Genomic DNA, 22,181 nt, shown 5'->3' with positions numbered 1-22,181 from the left:
GGCCCGACAGGGACACTTCACGGTGCCCCTCCAGCCGGAGACGCGCCGGCGACACAAAACTTGGCCGCGGCTGTCCTCTGCATTCGCCGGTACGCCCCCCAGCTGCTAGCGCCAAATATCGGAGTACGTAACGCCGAAGACATTTTGCTGGACATCCCCGACCTGGCGGAGTTTTGAGGAGGGGGAGATGTGGGACGCCATCACCCTATCGGAAGAAACGCTTATCGCAAGTCGCGATTCATGGGGGCGTGGCGGCACCTGCGTTATCAGCTCACCCGAAGCACGCAGCACGCATTTAAGACGAAGGAAGCGGGGGAGTCTGGAGGCAGCAGCGGACCAGTCGAGACGATCTGTACGTCGTAAGGAAATAAACCTTATGTCTCCTTGTTAATTACTGTGTTCGTGTTCTTCGGGGTTGCGGCGGGTCGGACACGGAACCACCCCGGGTTTGTGGTCCGCGGTTCCCACAATCTTCATCGCGTCCACCAGGCCCTCGTGTTGGGGAAACTGCGCTACAGCCTCCCTGTCCTGCATGCCCTCAGCCAAACACAGGAGCGCGAGCGCATGCCCGCGGCCCCCTCATTTGTCTGGGAGTACCACGAACATCAGAGACTTACTGTACTCTTGCTGAAGCACGGGAGACGCCTGTTCCCCTTCTGCGGGATGCTGATACCCTTCGAGTATATACTCACTATCTCACCCGTCACCCTCACCAAGTAAGGTGAGGCCTGGTAAGCCGCGGCAGTGATAACGATGTTTTTTTTTTAAATTCTGTGTTAGCACCGCAAAGGAACTGTGGCTATGATCCTATGTTCCTGGGCCGACCTGACGATGGTTGATGGTGTTATTTCGCGTTTCACAACCGGAATTTACGTTAAGATGAGCGTTGACAAAGTGAAGGCGGAGACCCACAGGAAGACAGCCGCCAGGTCCACAACGCCACAAACCAAGGAGAGTTTACAGAGTCCTAAAGCCCATGTTTCAGCTACACTTATGTTCACTCGGGAAGAGAGAAATAGTGTGGTGTGCTCAAGAAAGCATGCATGTTGGTTATTCGCTGGACTTTTCTTGTTTCGCTCTGTTCCGTATGACTGCTCGAAAAGATACAGTCTGCGGTTCCTCTCTTAAAGGGGCCGTAAAATGAAACACGGCCGTTGTTGCTTGTATTATACACCACCATGTAGAATTGGTCTTTGTGATGACGGACACAAAGTATAAGCCCTCACTTCTGCGTATTTTGTCATACTAATGAATTCAGAAGATTGATATTCTGCCAACTCCAACTGATCACAGCCCCCACGGACGACACAGTGCAGGGCCGCTCCGAATTGGCAGACAATGGCGAACAAGTACCATCTGATTGTGAACTATTACCTAACTCGTTTGCAGCATATTACTGGCCACTATTATACTTTTTTTGAAGAATAACAATAATTCTTCAGCACTTTGGCTGAAAAAGTTTCCTGCAGGAATACCTGCGCCCTGTACTTGCCTCTCTATATTCACGTCGTCCGCTTCCGCTTCCGTTGTTTGTATCTGGCATGGTTGACGTGACCTGAAAATGAAAGCCACTTTTCTGTCAATACTTTGAGCGAAACTTCAATTCCAGCTGCTTGGCAAGGATACCTGGACTACGTTGTACCGTTGCTTTGTGCGCCCAACCGAGCATGTTCGACGACGGGCATTTTGTATCACAGCTGTATAAAGGACACTACCTGACAGCGAAAGTGGTTCGAGCACTGTTGCGTGCGTTCACAATAGATGGCGCACTGTCGCGTCACTGTTGCTCGATGAGGTAGTCCGCAGTGTCAGTCTTTTAAATTGGATTGCTAGAACACTACTTAATGTACTACATAACTGTGTGTTTGAAGCGGACCCGTTTCGAGGGAGTTGGGGGGAGGGGGGGGGGGGGGGAGGCGAGAGCTGCCCTGGGCGCGTTTCTCAGAAACAAACGATAAGTCTTGTAGGCTGGGTTGAGAAATAAAGCGACAGTCACTATAATTTTAGAGCTATGCAAATGAACTCTATAGAGCAACGTTTTCTCAGCTATTAGTTTGCAATTTTCCCTCTTGTTCCTTCAGTTGTATATCATTAGTCGAATCTATTATTATTATTATTTATTGTCGAATATTTAGATTTTATATCACTCGATATATCACGGTTGACGGTTTGCTTCAAAGTATCTTCATGCATGCGCACCAATTATGTACCTGGGACTCTTACAACAGCGCGTGAAATGCGGTCTTCACTCTGTGACATTCATTTACTCCCGTGCATTTACTCCCGAAAGGGACTATTTTTTGTGGCAATCCAATTACTCCCCAAAAGGAGTAAAATTACTCCTTTTTTTCTTAGAGTGTATAGGAAGTGTACGTAGGAAAGGTGATCTTGTTGCGGACCACAATCGACAGGGCGAACCATGCACGTAGCGACAGGCGAGCTCCAATAAACAGCTCTGTCGCTGTCGTTGATTTGATGCCACCGTAACATGCATCATATCTGCCAGTTTTTTTTTTTTTTTTTTTTTCTTAGAATGTCCGCTTCTAGAGTGCGTCCAGGATCTTGCGCTGCAGTACATCCCCACGTAAGAGGACGCCGCGCGAAAGTGGTGTTCAGGCTTCGTTCTTATTTTGAAACCAACCACCATATGCAGTACATGCTGCCTCGAGAAAGGAAGTGAGGGCGTATTAGTGCACGTCACTAATGGCTCGAAATGATGACACTCGGTCAAAAGAGCTTATATATTGCTTTTAAGGGTATAACCATGTCGACTATGCAAATAGACGCGTTTCATGGCCAGCATCGTTAGAGTCCCGTGGGAAGCGCAAACGACAAAAAAGTAAGCGTCAATAAATCGCAGCTTATCAACCTTTAATTATGCTGTCAGGACTACCCTGTCCTATGCAGCTTAACATCGCGACGGTGCTGCCACACGCTTCATAACAGTGATACAACATTTGCCAATCTGAGCGACAGCTGTAGTTGCTATAGCACTGTCGTTATGAGCGTAGGCTTTTCAATTACATAGGCACGCTTCAGTTCTCTCTTACACTCTAAAATAAAACCAGCGACGGCACGTGCTTGTCCTAATACACTGTTCGTTGGTTTAAAGAAAGAAAAACATTGAAATGTTGTCCTAAAGTACCATGGCTGCTGCTGCTTACATTGATTTCTTTCGCAAAACAGGAAAGCGATCGTAATGCTTAAGAAACCTGCTCACAAAAGAAGAAGAAGAGAAAAAGAACGAATTTGTTCATACCGTTTCTTTGCTCTGTCGAGGTTCTGATTCCTGATTTTATTGGCGCAGGGCCCATGTAAGTACATCCTTAGCTGGTTTGGCTCTCTAACTTGCCTGTCGGCGAGGAATGCATAACTAAAACATCATAGGCTCTCTGATACGAATGGATCTGTAGTCCTCTTCTTATTTCAGCGTATTTTTTGAAGCTTATGTTTTATTCATGACGCTTTATAATTCAATTTTTCGGGAGACTAAATACAACGTTCACCAGAAGCGAATCGTTAATTCCCCGGGTGCAGCAAAATATCGACGGACAAGCCGTTGAGCGATGAAGCGCCTGATTCGTGGCAGTGAATATGGTACATATGAGCTGTGTGGAGCTTCCCGTTTAGGACATGAAGCGCACTTGATATGTACCTCACTGATGAGAAAATCGAGTTCGAAGAGAAGACAGCGTCAACGTAACAAAGCTCTACTTTATAAAGCTCTCTACGTATCAAAACTTTACTTCACAAAGCTATCTGCGTTACAAAGCTCTACTTCGCAAAACTCTCTATGTAACAGACAAGGTGGCGTATATTCAGGCCAGCTGGTGGATGAACTCCATGATGTAAAAGCCTGAGTCTGGGCACACAGAGGGACGACATGCACACACGTGTGTTCGTGTCGTCCCTCTGTGTGCCCAGACTCAGGCTTTTACATTATGGACTCTATGTAACAGAACTCTACTTTACAAAGCTCTCAACGTTACTCATCAGAGTTCTAAGTTGGGGTAGTTGGTTTCCTGACATTCTAAAAAGGAAGCAGAAAGAAAACGCGGAGACACGAGAGACACGCACACACACAGGGCTGCTCTCTACGTAACAAGGTTGTACTTTACAAAGCTCTCTACGCAGCAAAGCTCTACTTCACAAAGCTCTCTATGTAACAAAACTCTACTTTACAAAGCTCTCTACGTTACGAAGCTCTACTTTACAAAGGTATCTACGTAACAAAGCTCTACATTATAAAGCTGTCTACGTGGTAAACCTGTACTTCACAAAGCTTTCTACGTAACAGAGCTCTACTTTACAAAGCTCCCTTGTAACAAAGCTCTACTTCACAAGCTTTACGAGCTATATAGAGTCCCGGCCGGCGCTGTGCTGTCTGTGTGTTTTTCCTCTAGGTTTTTCGCGGACGCTCTGATGCAAATGTCAGCACAGTTCCCTGTGAAGTCGGTCCAGGACGCATGATTTCCCCGAGCAGCGTACCACCACATCAGCAGACAAGCAGCTCACCAAATAACGACCACATGATAACGACGTTATTATCTTCTTCGTCTACCCCGGCTCCAGCTCTATTATGTCAGAATGCACATCCAAAATTTGTGATTCAGACCGCGGGTAAGCATTTTCTCAGACAGTGTCAAGAAGACCCACCATCGCTCTCACTCCCACTCTGCACTCGCTCCCACTCTGTGCTCTAACGGAATATCCATTTTGAAGAATGATTTCGAATAAAAACCAACCATAATTTCGGAGTAGTGACACACATATGCACACGCACGCACGCACGCACTCATATATACATTGGATGATGATGAGGTGGGCGATTCACTTCACCGCCGCTGTGGCGGTACACTGCCCTTATTGCACAGTGGGAACGGATGAGGGGATGATGATGGGGGAGCACTTTCAGAGATCCGTCGCCAGACCGGTGGAGCGCAAGAACTCCGCAAGAAGACGAAGGCCTTGCATCTGGTGGGCACCGCGCGATCACGGTCCGAGAACCTTCGCGAGGTTGAACGGCGGTTTGTCAATACGTTGCATAGCCATGAGTGCACGCTCTTGGTGATATTGCCCACAAGCCAGGATGACGTGGCAGAGGTCGTCGTGCACTTCAAAAGTGTGGCAGAAGGAAGATGAGGTGCAGCCAAGACAGTGTTTGAAGGCAGGTGTAAAGGCAACGTAGTAGTGACGATGTCAACACGCGTTAGGCATTCTGTATTTCAGAGGAGATGTAACTCTGCGCTTTTTTTTTGCATTGAAGATTCCATCACGCACGTGCACATTTCGCTGTAGGTCTCGATAGTGTGTATAGATAGAGCGTATAGCAACACACATAATTTCGTTTGTATGTTTTCTAATAAAACCGCGCTTGGGGCACATCTCGCTGTTTTTCCCAAATCGTTTCAGACTAATGAAGCTTTGAGGGTAAACATAACATGCTGAAGGCTGACATCGACAGCGAGAAGGAAAAGTGTGTTTCGGGATCCACCTCCTACAGTTTAGCTTGCGGTGGCGATCCAATTAGAGGGCCTCTCTCTCCACGATTATGCTGGGAGCAGCCGAGAAGCACTTTGTATTTATTTAATTCGTTGCTACTTTGTTTCTGGCGATATCAGATGTTGCGATATGTGCCTCGACCGAGCTTCTTCTTGTTTCTTTTTTTTTTTTTATGGACTAAAGATGTGATTAACAACACGGTGTCAAATGCGTGAAAATGCATTCAGGTTGGTGTTTGCTTTTAGTCTTCTCATCGATTCCCACAAAATCTTCCTGTTCAGTCGGTCAGACAGTTGAATGCGTCTTTGAAGCTATTCTGAATTTATCACCTGAATCCAATCAAGGCTGACGAGCTGCTCGGAAAGTATGTCGTAACAACAGTGACCGTTCAATGCGTCGAGGAAGTGACATAGTCCAAGCGCTGCACCGGTTAATTTGCGTAAGCGGGTTGGGGTGGCCGTGCCGTGGCTGTTTTAGGCAAGGCTTCGGGAGTGCCAAACCCTGTTCCCTGTTCCTGAACAGGAGAAGATTAGCTTCTTGGAGGGCAGCAACAATGAATGAAGATCGTGGATATGGGAATAGTTCTCGCGCGTCGTCGCCGTCCTTCGGGAGAAGGCTCCAATATCGAGAATTTATTTATATGCAGATTGAACTGTAAGGAAAAGCATCTGAGCACTGGGTCCCATGTGTACTTGCGCGCAGCTACACGATTCAAATGTCTGCCGGGTAAGAAACAGGCAAAGTACTTTTTTTTCTTCTTGTTTGTCTTCGTAGATTTATCATGTTCTAGCACTCACACGAACACATCGTACGTTCTGACACGATGCAGCGATGTTCGATTTACCTTTGTTGTTTCTTATTTTGCATCATTGGTTTCATTGTGGAGAGGGTAGCATTCCAAGCTGTTTGAAAAAGTGGAAAACAAAGAAAGAATAAACAGTGCGGAGAGGGCAATCATGGGGCCACACTACTACCGTGCTACTACGTCATAGTTTTTTTTCTTTTGTTCCGTGTTAGCGCCGCGAAGCAACTGTGGCTTTGAGCAACGTCCAGACGTGTACAGCTAGGTAGAGTGGGGCACAGGGGAGATTACGATACTTTTTCTTGCTGCTTCTGATTGATGTTTTTCATCGTGTAGGGCAGCAGGCGCTCTACATATGTAAGTGATGTATTGAAACGTAGAGTCACGAGAGTATATACACTACTTTGAAACCTCTAACAATGAGCATTTTCTAGGTGTTACAAAACGCTGAATCGAAAAGCATAAGGTTTCTTACGTGCCCCTGTTCTGAACAGTTCGCTTATATGCAGTTATCAACTTGATCGCTGATTCCCGTTATATAAAGCAACAGCAGCAACAAGAAGAAACACTCCTTTTTTTTGTATCTGATAACAACTAAGCTAAACTAATACACTGCTCCTCGGTAACCCCTCGTAAAGGTTTGTTTTGCGGTTTGTGGTGATAAAAGGTATAAAAAAGGGCATAGATCAGGGCTTAAGTATTTATACCTCATCACCACCGTCTATACCCCATTTCAACCATGTGTAAAGTGTAGATCACCGAGGCTATACCTGCATTGTAGCTAAGGGTATAACAAGTGACGTTTATATCTTCAGCGTTTCCTGTACCTTTACTTCCGCAACGTGTGGCATCACATAAATTTGTGGTGGATATCTCAGTTAAACGTGAAGTTAATTAATAAGCACAGTGGTTAATACGGTAGTATTTTATTCAATAGAGGGAGTGATTTAGGGCAGCGTGTTATTTCTCCCTGAAATAATCAAATCCGCGCGTCCTCACTTGTAAAGACGCTTCCCTGGTGAAGGCGGCTTCACATTTGCGAAGCCGCGGTGTATTTTATAATGGGGAACTTCGTCACTCATCCTGGCGGTTACCGTGGTAGAGGGAGAGCCCCAATAAAGCCACGAGGGAGGCAGGCATGTTTTCTTTGGTGGTTGTTCTCTTGGACTACCCGAATCCCAGAGCAAGAGGGACTGCACACCACTTCCCTCTTCAGTACCACCTCCTTTGGTGCACCCGAGAGCATGCTAACCGCATCACCCCCCCCCCCCCCCCCCCAACCCGGTGTATTGATTCAGTATCTGTGCTCCTGCATATATACGAAATCCTCCGAGACTTCTTGTTACGTGGCGAGTGTATAATCTGCACGAGCTTTCCTCTCTGGTTCACACTCATGTCTATTGAATACGACTTTGTGTTGTGCGTGCGTGCGTGTCCAAGTATTTTATTCCACTGTATCCTTTTCGTGGTGATTGTTGCTCCTAAAGCACATATAGTCGTAGTCCCTTTTGTTTAAATTCGTTGCGCACACTGGATTCAGACCACTCTAAAATAATGCTGAAACAAAAGGAAGAGAGGACTCCGACTCTCTTTCTTTCGTTATGTCATCTCCCGGCTTTTGGAGTATTTTCGAATAATGCTGAAATAAATAGACTATTCCCGTTTTCCGAAATTATGCTACAAAGTTTTCAAAATATACCCTCTAGGGCAGGAACCGGGAACCTGCGGCCCAGCTGCACCGCAGTTGCGACCCCGCGCGGAACAAGTGCCCGACAAAAATCCCGATATTTAGCTGCATACCCACATGCAAGAAAAGCGCGCGGTAAAGCGTATACGTAGCGGGAAAATCTTGCCGTGGTGCTGGTGGCTGCCTCTCCGTTCTGCTTTACCTCGACCGCGTAATGTACGACTTTTAGCTGCATGCCGCGCAACTTCGTCCAATCGGATGGTCAACGGAGATTGCGTCACGCTCTTATCTTCTCCCGGCCACCCACGCAGTCTGCAGTACCAGTACGTCGCCAGCGTCGACATCTTGAGAGCCGCGGAAACCGCAGGCGGTAGCGGCTGCTTGGCGGCAAGCACTCTTTATTTCCTCTTTCTTGCCGCCCAGTGGCAGAAAGCGCGGCACGGCAGGCGAATTCGTCAGCCAAAAGCGCGCTCTCCGTGTTGCCTTTGTATTTGTATTTATTTATATTTATTTATTGCGCTCCAACAAAAGCAGCGACGAAGCCGAGGCAAAAGGCAAACTATTGCTTGACAAGGGCCTTAGCTCCGTAACAACACACACACGCACGCACGCAGGCACGGACACTCGGACGCGGACGCAGGCACGCACACTTATAAACATAAGTTTCATAGCGATTGTAATAAGAAGGAATGAGGTAATGCAAACTCCGGGTACCATAATTATTTTTTAATAACGGAACTATAAAATGTCCCGTATATCTACAGTTATACGGATTTAACGCTTTCGTTAGACAATAATTCTTAATGAACAAATTTATGTCATTGGTCATCTCATTATAAATTTTTTCGACTAACCGATGTCTGTAAATCTCTTTCGCTTGCAAAACACGACAGTCCTTGAAAAGCCCATCAGTATTCTCATATCTTCCAGACTCAGTTACGAATCACATCAATCTTTTTTGTAGCAGTGACAACTTGTGCCAGTTCCCCCAGGTGTAGTGCCCCATACTAAAACCCAATAAGATAACCGAGAGTAGATGAAGACATAATACAGACGGAGTTTTACAAATTTCGGCAGATAATTTCTGAACTTGTGAAACATACCAATTTTTCTTGATAGTTCACAACGAAGACCATCAATGTGGTAGTTCCATGTTTGCACCTTGGTGAAACCGCACCCCGAGGAATTTGAAGTGCGATCGAAACCCTCTCAAGTGCAACGCCACTGAAGGTTAGAACGGGCTAGTACACTTTCTGTCTTTTTTGGTTGAGAAAATATCATATATTTTGTTTTATCCACAATGAGGGAAAGACAACAACCAAATGGTCAAACAGTAAAGAACATAATTTGCGTCACGCTCAAGAGAACGAATTCAGCTGTTTACGAGAAAGAAATGTGTGTCATCACCAAACAAGAAAAATGTAGGTAATGAGGAGATATTTGCAATATCATTGATATATATAAAAAAAGTACAGGTCCCAAAATTTACCCTTGTGGAACCCAATTTCTGTTGATCGATACATCAGACCTTGAAGCCTCCCATACTAACATACTGTCTACGATCTCTCCAGTAGCTAAGAAAAAGTGACAGGGTAGCACCTACCATTACTACAGTACTACATACCGTACCATTGCAGTTTTCGAAGCAGAGTACTATGATCAATAGTGTCATACGATTTTCGTATATCTAGGACAACGACAACACAACAACTTCATTTTTAAGATGATAAATGGGGAGTGTCATCGCCAGGGCAGATGCTCTACCCCATTGCTGGTGGTGATGTGGGGAATGCAATAATGAGCGCCTTCGCAATAAGGATCGAAGTCCTATGATGAATAACTGCATAAGTGTCACCCAAAGGCGTACGGGGGGCTTGTCGTTTTCAATGAATCAGGAATTATGCTATTCGGTATGCTGGTTGGAGAGGAGCGTGTTATTTTTATTCCATACGTGTTAGTGCCGCGAAGCAACTGTGGCTATGAGCGGCCTACAGATGTGGACAGATGGAGAGAGGACAGCAGGAAGGAGTGGGGGACACGGGGATTAGTATGCATCATGGACCGACTTCAGGGAGAGCGTGTTACGCGGTCAAGTCTTGCCTTGATAGTGCAGCTGCGGGGGTGCTTGGAAAGGCTGTGGGGCTTCTGGGCGGTGAACTTGGCGATGCTGCTGTAAAACGTACTGTGTCCCTCCCTCGACGTTATAGTAATATCTGCTTCTTTGGTCAATACCTATTCTACGAGGAGATGAACCTGTATTTTTCTAATATCTAAATTAGCTTCGGAGAATTACCCACTACTTATACATATTTGGAAAGGGTTTGTCCCGTTTCCCTTAACGACTGTCAACTGTTTTGGCTTAAAAGAGGGACATCATTTGAATGCAACTACTGACGTTTTTACTGAAACGTGCCATACGAGGTACTTGTTTGAGGTAAAACTTGTTTCCTTTTGACCTCCTTCCACTCCGCTGAGCCATACTGCTGGCTTCCACATTACAGTAGAGCGCACTTCGCGGGATAAGTAACAATGGCAAAGCGACTTCCACGACAGCTACTCTTTCTCCTTGACTCCCTGCAATGAAGAAGGTGTGCATGCGAAAAGTGGTAGACACTGGAAGGCATTATAAAATCAAGGGTGGCAAGGACAGAGACATGGCGCTCACTATCAACTGGTTCATTGTTCAATTTCACCGTTGGGCGCATACGAGACGTAAGGTTTACAGGTTTACAGGCGGGATAAGACTTTTCCTTCTGCGATATAAGATTCTGCCATTTTTCGAGTCATAACATACTTTTCAAATATAGATGAACTCCTGCTCAACCCCTTCCCTCACCCCCACCCCCGTTCATCCCTTCCCCGAGCAACGTGCCGCCAATCTATGCAGGCAGACCGCTCGAATACCCCCCCCCCCCACACACACACACTCCTGCGCATCATATCTTGCCTCACATCCGCATGCAAAATATGGGCCTGCACAACGAGATGTCTTTACGCTTTCTGCAGACCTTCTGGAAACTTTTGCCGCCATTTAGAAAGGTTTGGACAATGTTTAATTGAGGGCAATTTAGTTTTTTCAATCGAACTTTGAAAATTGCCAAGCGAACCTCGCTTTTTTAAAAACAGAAATATGAAGTCCTGCACGGATAACCGGGAGACCCATCAAAAACAATGCACAGTATAGCAGCAGAAATAGTCGAGAAAATTAGTAAAAGTGCTGCTTTGGCCGCGCCTGCTTGATTGTCGCAAAAAAGCGCGCGCGGAAGGTGCGGCGGAAGGAGGAAGTGTTCCCGCCTCTCGTTTTACCTTTCTTTCCCCCGCTTTGACCTTGATGCTGGTGACGACCGTCTTATCACAAAGAAAACAAAACGACCGCCTTATCACAAAGGCAAAACAAATGAAGGCGGGGACACTTCCTCCTCTAGACGCACATTTCGCGACATTTGCGACAACGAAGCAGGTGGGGCTAAAGCAGCACTTTTACTAATTTTTTCGACTATTTCTGTTGTTGTTTCTATGTATAACATGATATTTTCGGGTAAACATAAACAAGCCCCATCCACAACTTCCGGTGCTACGAAGACTTCCGGTCCTTCCGCGACTCAGGACGCTCGGAACCAGCCACCGTGTAGAATTATATCTTTCGCTTTCCTGATTTGTTGAAAACGGGAGGTGTACGCCTTTTTATGTCGTTTTGAATTGCCACAAAAAGGCGTATACGGCACTCTCTCTCCTCAAATGAGAAGCGATAACTGTCTCAATCGGCACAGTGGTTGGTGCAGAGCGTGTTTGCTGCGAAATCCGGATGTCGTTTTGGCACCAAACCAGAAGCAGTGAAAACGGCATGTATACTGTACATAGTTCTTGTTGGGTCTGCGGTTATCGGTGGAGCATTTCATGTTTTTGTTTTTAAAAAAGTGAGGTTGGCTTGTCAATTTTCGAAGTTCGATTGAAAAAAATAAATTTTCCTCAATTGAAAATTGTCCAAAGTCTTCCTAAATGGCGGCAGAAGGTAATTGCCGAAAGTCCCACAATCCTCCGGCGAGTACGTCGCCGGTTAGAATTTTTTATCACTCTATGTGAAACACCCTGTACACTCAACGTTAGAAAATATTTGGGTAGCCTTCTCGTCATTTACATAAATACGAGCAAATAAACGGATACTCTTTTTTTTTTTGCGCTATATTTTCGGTGTATGCTCTCCTCTGCGGACATCTCGCCCCATAATGTCGCTCGCGCGGGTGCCCGAGGCTGTGCTCAGAAGAAGAGCCAACCTAAGTGAACAACCCTACCTTAAACTACATATGTTGTTTTAATCAACGGTTCATCTCAGTTATTTACATAGCCGTCCTCGCTATGACAAATCCAGACGCCCAACCAAAGCCGAAGATATTAATCGTCTTCTCGACGTTCTTGTCTCAAAAATAAATAAATAAATAAATAATAATAATAAAAAAAATGACAGGGGAGTATCTTAGGAGTAACTTCATAAATGAGTACAAGTTACCGTCCCAAAAGTAGATAGAGTAACTTGGGTAGAGTATCTAAGTTACGTACAAGGGGGGGGGGGGGGTCTAACAGGTGGGATATCCCATGAACATAAAGTATACGAAAGCTTCTCTTTTTTATTCGACTTTGGTGTGTCTTTTACCTGACTTGGACTAGGTTCGGCTAGTGCAGTGACAAAAATATGCAGATGTTGATTCCCGCAACCGAGGTGTCGGCTACTGCGAATCACTTATGTGGGAAAGTAAATGAGTAGCTATTAGGGTCGACTATTAGGGCTATTAGGGTGGTTTTCGCTGTACAAGCGCAGTTAATTTCGTGCTGCACCACTCGTTCTTCCCGTGGTGTCTGCAGTCCCAAAAAATCGTGGTTGTGTCGTGGACAACCTTCAAACCCTCCGTTTCGGACATCACGTAGCCGGAGAACGCATGGCGTCTCCGAAGCTGTAGCAGACGCTCCGGCCTGCGCGATGTTGCTCACCTCGATCATGTGATCCCAGGTCCAATGAGGAGCGTCCTTTCCACTTGCGTCACATAGTGACGCGCTTGGTGGCTCTCATCACGTGCTATCGTGAAGGCGAAGGAGGGTGTTTCGCACACGGGAGGTTCGGGGGCTATTGCAGCTGTCCCAATTTCGCTACGGTTGCACTAATTTTGGGAAAACTGTTTTCGGCCGCCTAACATTCCATACTGACCAAAAACAGAAACAAAGTTGTGGGCCTCTAGACTGCTCCTTTAAACCTTTCAGTTGAGAGTAGCAGTTGTCGTGTCGTCTTGTTCGCGCACCTGTCTGTTAGACTGAGTAAAAAGTAAGAGGAAGCGCTATGGCGCATTCCCTTGGCGGAGCTGGGTCAAAGTTTTGTTCCGGGAAGGGGCAAAAACTGTTCCATTGGCAGCGCGGGGCATGCGGGGCATTGGTCGAGCAGGGGCAAAAAAATTTTCTCCAAGGTGCAATAGTTTTTTGATCAAGCGATTACCCCTGCGGAACACTACATGAGAGGAGGCATGCGCGCGATAAGTGAGGCCGTGATGTTCGAGATTTCTTTTCTTTTTCTTTTTACTCGTGTGTCGCGCAGGGAGTCTTGCGTCCGTTGCGCAGTGTAAACACTGCGCGTCCCGCTGTGTGTAATTATATTGTGCGATTCCGAAGCAGTTTGCTGAGCCCCACGTGGCCGAAGCAAACGCGAGAAAGCACGCGTCATTTCAGACATATTTCGGCACAGTACCCTTAGAAGTCGGCCCCGGACGTACATTCCCCAAGGGCGTTACTCGTGACGTTGCCCACCTGTGTGAGGCCGACAACGACGTGCCCTTTCACAACCACCACCATCAACTTGATACATAATTGATAGTTTGTTCTTCCCCAATTAAAACGACTGTGCCAAGAATAATAAATCTCTGCGTAGGGACTAATTATTTGCAAAGCCTTATACCCGTATACCATTCGGTCGGTCATATCTCGCTTATCCGGAGTTCAGATAGCCAGAAAACTCGTTATCCGGACTAAGTTACCGGGAACGAACCTGCTGCCATTGGATTTTGTCTCGGTTATCCGGAATGATTCGTTATCCGTATCCGGACAGCAAGTTCGGGGAGCAATCTTCCTGGACCTAGGTCTTTCTGATTCGCTTATCCGGAAAAGTGTCAACGTCCTCTGTCCTTGGTATGTGCTGTGTTCGCATTATTCTGGACAAGGATCACATCTCACCGGGACATTCTGTACTGCTTCACTCCCCTTTCTTCAGAAGTTACTCTCTTTTGGTGCGTGCAGGTACACGGTAGAGATGGTAGACGATAAGTGGAAGAGGTGCCCTGCATCCACCGGGCGCAAGAAATCCACATGTGAACGTCAATGTCCAGCCCGTCCAAAAGCATCGCCTGTCTTTTGGCATATGCCAAATACATTTGCAAAAAGACAAAAACATGTGCGCGGGACCAACTTTCTGAGACGTTTCCATTTTTTGAACAGCAGGGTGACGCAGCAAGTGCCGTGGCTTTGACCAAAATTCGGTCACGCGCGTGCCTACTAATTTCAAGCAGCTCACTCCGCATGCATTTTTGAAGTAGCTATCTTTTCCTTGCTTCCTTTTCCGGAGCTATAGAGGGTCTCCCAAATTTTGCAGGTTTCCCCGGAAGTTTGCTTGGTTCTGTTATCCGGAAATTCGTTATCCGGACGAAAAAGGGAAGACTCCCAAGATGTCCGGATAATCGAGACATGACTCGAGTGCTCTCGACCCATCAAATAACCTTGGTGGCTGTTGCAAAACTCCTTCTGTAAGCCTATTGTTCCGCACACGTTTTAACCCCTGTGTACGGGCGCAATGCATGCACACTAGATCCTGCAGGTGGCTTGTACCGAAATGATCCTGTACCGAGATGTCCATGTACCGAGATGCCCGTATACCGAGACATCCATACACCAAAATGCCTGTGCACCGAAACGGCCGTGTACCGAGATGTCTGTACCAGGATTCCCTATACCGAAACGCCTTCTACCGAAACGTCCGTATCCTTTCACAAGGTGGCGCTACAGAGATATAAAAGTGATTGAGGATTGTTTTGAGATAGGCTAAATGCATTATCAGCTTGTCTCGAATGAGCGGCTTGATTTATTTATTTATGCCAGTTCTGGCACGAGTGCCGTAGAAGGATAGGCAGGAACGAAGTCACAGTATTCAATAAATTAGATCGAAATGAAGCAAGCAAGGTAATGCTGAAACAGCAGACGACGAAGAGGTATCCTGACTCGAAACAGCTGCAATAAAAGAGGACACTGTGTAACACGCAACTACTTTTGGTGGTAAATTATTCTAGTCCTAGGGAGACCCGGCAGCAAAAACCCATTCCTCCGCGCTCCTCCACGGAAGAGCGGTCCAGCAACACTGGGCTTCACCTCACCGCTATTCTTCACGTGCGCCTTTCTGTAGGTTTTTGGTGTGGTGGTGGGTGGTGAAAGGGCTCCCCGTTGTCGGCCTCACAGAGGTGGGCAACGTCACGACTGACGCCCTGGGGGAATGTGCGTCCTGGGCCGACATATATCTGAAAACGTCTGAGGAAAACCCAGGAAAAACCCCAGACAGCACAGCCGGCACCGGGATTCGAACCCGGGTACCTCCCAGTCTCGGCGTGACATGGCCAGCACGCTAACCACTGAGCCACGGGAGCTGGTACCCTGTAGGTTTGTTCTACCTGTGGAGAGTATACTCTACAACGAAATCGAGAAAGCAAATGACTTGTCATCCATGTCGAACGAAGAAGTTACCAAGCGCGTGCCCGAAACCAAGTAAACCGACGGCCCGCACGAGACTACCTGTGATGTCACGCAGAATCCAGGAAGCTGGAGAGAGGAGCCTTCAGGAGTTCCGGTTTCGATATAAGCTTCCCAGCTCTTTTGGCAACTAACGAGTCCTCGACCGCCAAACCAACTTTTTTCCTCATTTCTGAAGAATGTACCGCACTTATTTACACAGTCCCTATAAGAATTTCGAATTGTCCTGGAGCCTCCCTTTAATAGCAAGAAGAAAGAATGAACTTTTCAGGCGTTTGTTCGGAACCTGAACTGTTCCACGTGTTTAAAGTGTTTGCTACAGTGTCCGTGGGGGAGAACCGACGGGAATATTTGTTGGGCGAATAGCTGTCCTCTGGACTTCAGGAAACCAAATTATTGCTGCATACTCTAATACTGAGCGAACAAGCGTTTTGTATATGCGATAAGTTTGGTGTCAGCATTTTTTAGAGTTCTCCTTAAATAGGACAACCTGGAAGTTGCTTTCCCGAAAGCCGTATCTATTTTCTGATCCCAACGGAGATTGTCTTGAAGTATTAGTCCAAGATATTTGTATTCTTTAAGAACAGTAAGTACTGCGCCATCTACTTTGTATGGTTAATCGAAACACGATTTCTTGTAGGTGACGCTTATTTTGACGCTTTTTGTAGCATTGATAGACATTTGCCACCTTCGACACCAAGCAAGAGTAGAATTCTAAGGACTCTTGGAGATTAAGTTGATCGTTTTGTGAAGAAATTTCCGAGTACAAAATACAACCGTCAGCAATTAATTTAACAATAACGTTGGTATTCTGGATTATGTCGTTGAGATATATAAGAAACAATAGAGGTCCACGAACAGATCCTCGGGGAACTCCTGAGGTAACCGGGTAGTGTGGAGGAGTTTTTGTTTTCCTGATAAATCAGACGCGAATTTTGAAAGAGAGCCCCTAGGTTTACCAATAGTTTTGCGTGTGACATCTTGTCGAACGCCTTTTCTATAGGTCAAGGAATATCACATTCACTTACTTACTGTTATTAATAGACATAGACAAGTAATGTATAAACTCAATCAATAACAGAACAGTGGAAGAACGAGTTCAATTTCTCCTCTTTTTTTCTCACAAACAAACAAACAGACAAACCTGCTCTGAAACCCCGAGACTTAATCAGTGGTTGATTAAGTTGTGCTGCGTCAAAAAAAAAAAAAAAAAATACATATGAGAATGCAGTATGTATACGGGTGTCCCAGCTAACTGTGAACATATTTTTTAAAAATATATATAACACTTTTTCCAAGATGAAATCAATTGCAATATAGCATATGCTGAAGGGCACTCCCTAGGAGGGCATTAGCAAAGTCCAAAGGCAATGTCTTAATTAACTTTCATTAATTAACTTTTTCATTATAAAAGCTACAAAGTTGTCCCAATGAGAACATCTGTTCCTTTCGGTCACCTGATATCGTAGCCGTTTTCAGAACAAAAATCCGTTCGATACATCGCCCGCAAAAAATTAGTGAAGGAACGCCAGTTTTTACTTTATTTTGTTCATTGCGCTTCTTAGAAGACGCGTCTTTCCTTCACCCCCAATGTGAGAGGGAGAAAGAGCACACTATCGCCTCTCGCGTCCTGGAAAAAGATTAAAAGGAAACAGAAAATGCAACCCAAGATAAGGCCAGTTCCGATAGGCACCCGATACATTTGTTTTTGTTTTGCTTCCGCAAGTTAAAGCTCATCTTCGACGCATGAGGCGGCACTGTACTGCTTTCCCCTCTCACGTTGGGGATGAAGGAAATACGCGTCTGCGAAGATGCGCAATGAACAAAATAAAGAAAAAAATTTTTTGCGGGCGATCTATCGAACGGATTTTTGTTCTGATAACGGCTACGATATCAGGTGACCGAAAGGAACAGATGTTCTCGTTGGGACAACTTTGTAGGTTTTATAATTAAAAAGTTAATTATTGAAAGTTAATTAAGACATTGCCTTTGGACTTTGCTAATGCCCTCCTAGGGAGTGCCCTTCAGCATATGCTATATTGCAATTGATTTCATCTCGGAAAAAGTGTTATATATATTTTTAAAAAATATGTTCACAGTTAGCTGGGACACCCTGTATGTTCGCAAACCTTGGAACAAGTGCACAGATTGGGCGGAGGTTTTCAATTGTTGTTAGATTGGGCTTGTTTGGTATAGGATTTGGTATAGGAGTATAGGACTTGCGCCGGATTCATTAAGAATTGCACCCGACGTGTATATTTTCCTAAATATAACTTGTAAGTACATGGACACCTACTGCGCGTAGCGTGGAGGAACTCTTTATAGGAATACCATTGCCTGGACTTTTTTTTTTTTTTTGCATCCGGTGTTGAAGTAGTTCACGAACCCATTCGAGGTGAAAACAATATCGTCAATAACAGGAATGTGAGAGAACGTCTCGCACGGTGGCACGTCTCCCATCGTCTTTTAAGAATATGTAAAATAGGAGTTATATGAATCAGCATTGTGTTCGTCACTCTGTGATTGAGTTTCTGACCCGTTCTCGCGTTCCGGTAATATGTAGCGCCAAAATATTTGAGGTGATGACGGCAAAAAGGTAATCAGTGAGTTGCTATAAAAGTTAGACTTGTTATTTTTAAGCGTTCCAACTGTTCTCGCATAATCGCGATTTGCGCATAATCGCGAAATGAGCAACATTTTCATTTTGTGCCCGTTTACATAACCTATTAAAGGTACTGTAAAGCAGCACCGATCAAATGTCATTTAGTGTGGCTATTCGATAGTCCAAGCCATCAGGACAAAAACTGCGCAAGTTTCATTCCAATCGACGGTGCAATTAATTAGAAAATTACAATTAGGCATTCGAAATGAATCCGTACTCCCGACACATACGGCGGCAACCACATTGCATGCGTATAACACTGGGCCCGACATAACAATCCACCACAATCCACCATAAAATCCGCCCCTGCAATCCACACAACGATCCACATCTGAGGATAAACGGATAAGCGAACTGAAATGAAATGCTGAGCCGTTGAAAAAAAATGTGTGAGACGTTCAAGAAGCCAGACAGCGTCGGGACTTGTTTGTTCACAGAGGTCCACAGAGAGAGTTTGTTCGTTCGAAAGAGGCCGCGAACAGAAGGAGCGCGCAGGCGCAGCAGTGAAGTAGGGAGAGCCTCCATCGGCCAGCGGCCAGCGCTGGGTTACTTCGCAAAAACAGGGGTTAACAGGTTAAGCTGTTAACAGGGGTTTCGGAATGCATAGGTAAACAGGAAAACTAATAATATGGTTACTAAAATAACGAACTTCCGATGTAATAATGTGTAATACCAATTTTCAGTGTTGCCCGCTGTACAGGGGGTTGTTTGACACCAGGCGTCGCACCGCTCCACTAGCCGCTAGAGTCACTGCTAGCCGCACCTTTGATGGCAAATTAAAAATATTTATAGCGCGTTGTCGGTCGTATGGTTCCGCATATGGTATTTAGAAGCAACAAAGTCTCTAGTCACATCACCGGATATCATGCTTGTCTACTGCTTTACAGTACCTTTAAGTATTCGTTTAAAGTGAGTTACTCCACCTGTGATCCAAGGACGTTGTCTTCCAACCCTTTTCCTTCTAACGGGTACAAACTTATTCACGCAATGTACTAGAGGGTTTAGAGAACAGTTAAGAACGCCAATGGCAGTGGTCAGAAACTCTTTCTACTATCTCACAGCTATAATCTGAAGTGCTTTGACTAACAAGTGCTAAGTAAAGAAGAGATGATTTTCCATGAAGGACACGTGTAGGCGGGCTTTAAAAGAATGAAGAAACGTTTTCCTCCGCTATGGAAACGGAAGAATGAGGAAATATCGAAACGCCATTGCCATGTTCCCTCACCGAATTCGCTATCATTTCGAATTTAGTCGTCCAAGTCCATACTTTCATTAACCAACTTGGACAAGCGGAACGAACAACTGAGAGGCTTGCTCGCCGTTGTGTCGGCGAAGGACGGCTATTTAGGTTATGCTGCCATTTTAGGGAGCCGAATGGAATATCAAAAGGCTTCGTTGGTATCTACCGCATAAATTCCGTTCTCCTTTCACATGCTTCGTTTAGCGTGAAAACAGATTTGCCGCTCCGAAATGTGCAAGACTATGTTTAATGCTTGCATATGAGGAAGGGTCGCTCAATTTCCACCTGAAGGACTTCCGTAAAAGTCAATAAACTTTGTACTTTTGTGGCACAACATTTACGTCTTGACGGCTTTGCTGACGGCTTTCATTTTTTCCAGATCCCTTCGCCTGGGAGTGGCAACACATGGTCGCAGAAAACGGCAGTGAAAGAGGTTTTAGTCATCAGAGACTTATCGGGCATGATACGAGACTACGACCGGAAAATGCGTGTTCTCAAGGCGCAAATGTTGACATTTGATGCGAGACAACCTGAAACTCAAAATCTGATAAGTTCTCAAAAATATCTCAGGAAAGGAAACGGGTGGCTCGTGCTCTCTATGTGGTTGCGGATTCTTCGTCAAGCACCTAAACCTGCAAGAACAAGCAGCTACGTATATGGTGACTCAGTGGAACACGTCTGTCAAGTAACGCGCAGGTCGTAAGAACGGGTTATCTGGAGTGGCAACCTATATAAAATGTAACACGCTCCAGCTTGAGTAAACGACGTTACCCCATCTCTCCATCTTTCCATCTCTCAACATTTATGTAGAGGCTAGTTCACAAATTGCCTGTAACTTCCGTCGAAGTTAATAAAGGGGTAGAAAGAGTGGGACAGCACTTCTAGACCATTAATCACGACCAAGGAGAACAGTACCTCTGTAGTATTAAAAAAAAAAAAAAACATACCTAAGAACTACTTGTATTTAGTGCACTACAGCAGAAACATTTGGTACAAAATAAAAGTCTAGTACGATTGTGGCAAGTATCGATGGCCAATTATCCTAAAACTGTATGGTTTCTCAACAGTATCGCTATCCTATCGATAGCTTTGCATCACTACTACGCGTTCCTTTGGTAGCTTTCTCTGGCTTCTTCTTGAATGTGACGACTGATGACAATTCATAGAGAACGCGTCTTCCATTTGGTACGTTTGGGACAAAATTAATATTTTTGAAGTGCCGTAAACACATCTTTGCCGTGTCAGCATTGAACTTACATTTCTCTTGATGGCTATAGCAGTCATTTCTGTCTCAATGAAGCTGTGGAACGTGACTGTAAGACGAGCATGAAGTGTCCTCGCACTAATTCCTGCAATCTAGATTAACGTTGTATATCACGTTGGTGCCGCATTCCACATACTTGATTCTGTGCGTCGTGACGCAGCCTTTCTTTCGTTGCGGCTGGTTGACTTTTTTTTTGCAAAGGCTAGCCAACTTGTTTGGGGCTGTCAGAGCAACTGGAATACCGTACTTCTCTGACACTTTCTTTATGTTGTGCGACACACGACTTTGCAAGCGACTTTGGAATGCGACACCAACATGATATACAACATTCCTCTATAGATTGCGGGAATACATACATCGGCCAGACCGGCAGGTGTATCAACACGAGGCTGAGGGAGCATGCAGCGAACATTAAAGGCACACCATTCGGACATCTTGCTCATCATTGCTGCGATTGCGGTTGCAAACCAATGTTCTCTTAAACGTCCGTAATTGACAATTGAGGCCAACACCAAAAGGACAAAAAGGAACTTTGAGAGGCGTTCCACATAAACAAAACAGAACAGTGCGTCAGTATGCCTTCAATCAGGTCACTGCCAGCAGAAATAGAGTATCTAACATAGCCCAACTATGATAACTGGAGGAAGCAGCAAACTCTGATAACCGGAGAGGCTGCATGTCGACGAAAGTTTCATTACTTCTTAGTGCAGCGGATGGGTCGTCTCGTCTTTCTTGCGTGTGTCGTCATCTTGCGCTGCTAGAATTACCCCATGTTCAGTACACTCTAAAAACAGAGGTAGTGGTGGTGCTGGTGAAAGTGCTCGCCGTTGTCGGCCTCACAGAGGTGGGCAACGTCACGACTGACACCCTGGGGGAATGTGCGTCCTGGGCCGACTTCTAAGGGAACTGTGCCGACATATGCCTGAAAGCGTCTGAGGAAAGTTCTAAAAACAGAGCTTCACCGCATAGCACACTCCTAGCGAACCGTTATCCCGAATGACAACGTACTCTCCCTTTTGATGAAAACGGGGGCGCCATTTTTGTGATAATTATTAACTGCATAATACCACAAAAAGGTCGTACGCCCCCCGTTTTCAGCAAATCAGGGGAAAGAACGATGTCACTCGGGATGACGGTTGGCTAGGAGCGTGCTATGCGGTGCACTCTAAAAACTGAACTTCACTGCATAGCACGCTCTGCGCCAACCATTGCCACGAAGAGAGAGAGGGGGCGTACGTCTTTTTGTGTCAG

General features: G+C 45.6%; 1 long non-coding RNA gene across 1 annotated transcript in view; it reads left to right on the top strand.

Moving 5' to 3' along the window:
* The window catches only part of LOC135397426 (uncharacterized), an 80,126-nt gene extending 59,677 nt beyond the window's left edge, over positions 1–20,449 (top strand). Inside the window, exon 3 of the long non-coding RNA XR_010423643.1 lies at positions 20,046–20,449. This is a non-coding gene — a long non-coding RNA (uncharacterized LOC135397426). The remainder of the gene's footprint in view (positions 1–20,045) is intronic.
* Positions 20,450–22,181: the final 1,732 nt, after the last annotated feature.

This window comes from Ornithodoros turicata, chromosome 1 (genome assembly GCF_037126465.1).
Source record: "Ornithodoros turicata isolate Travis chromosome 1, ASM3712646v1, whole genome shotgun sequence".
Lineage (NCBI taxonomy): Eukaryota > Metazoa > Arthropoda > Arachnida > Ixodida > Argasidae > Ornithodoros > Ornithodoros turicata.
This window is presented reverse-complemented; position numbering and strand designations above follow the sequence as displayed.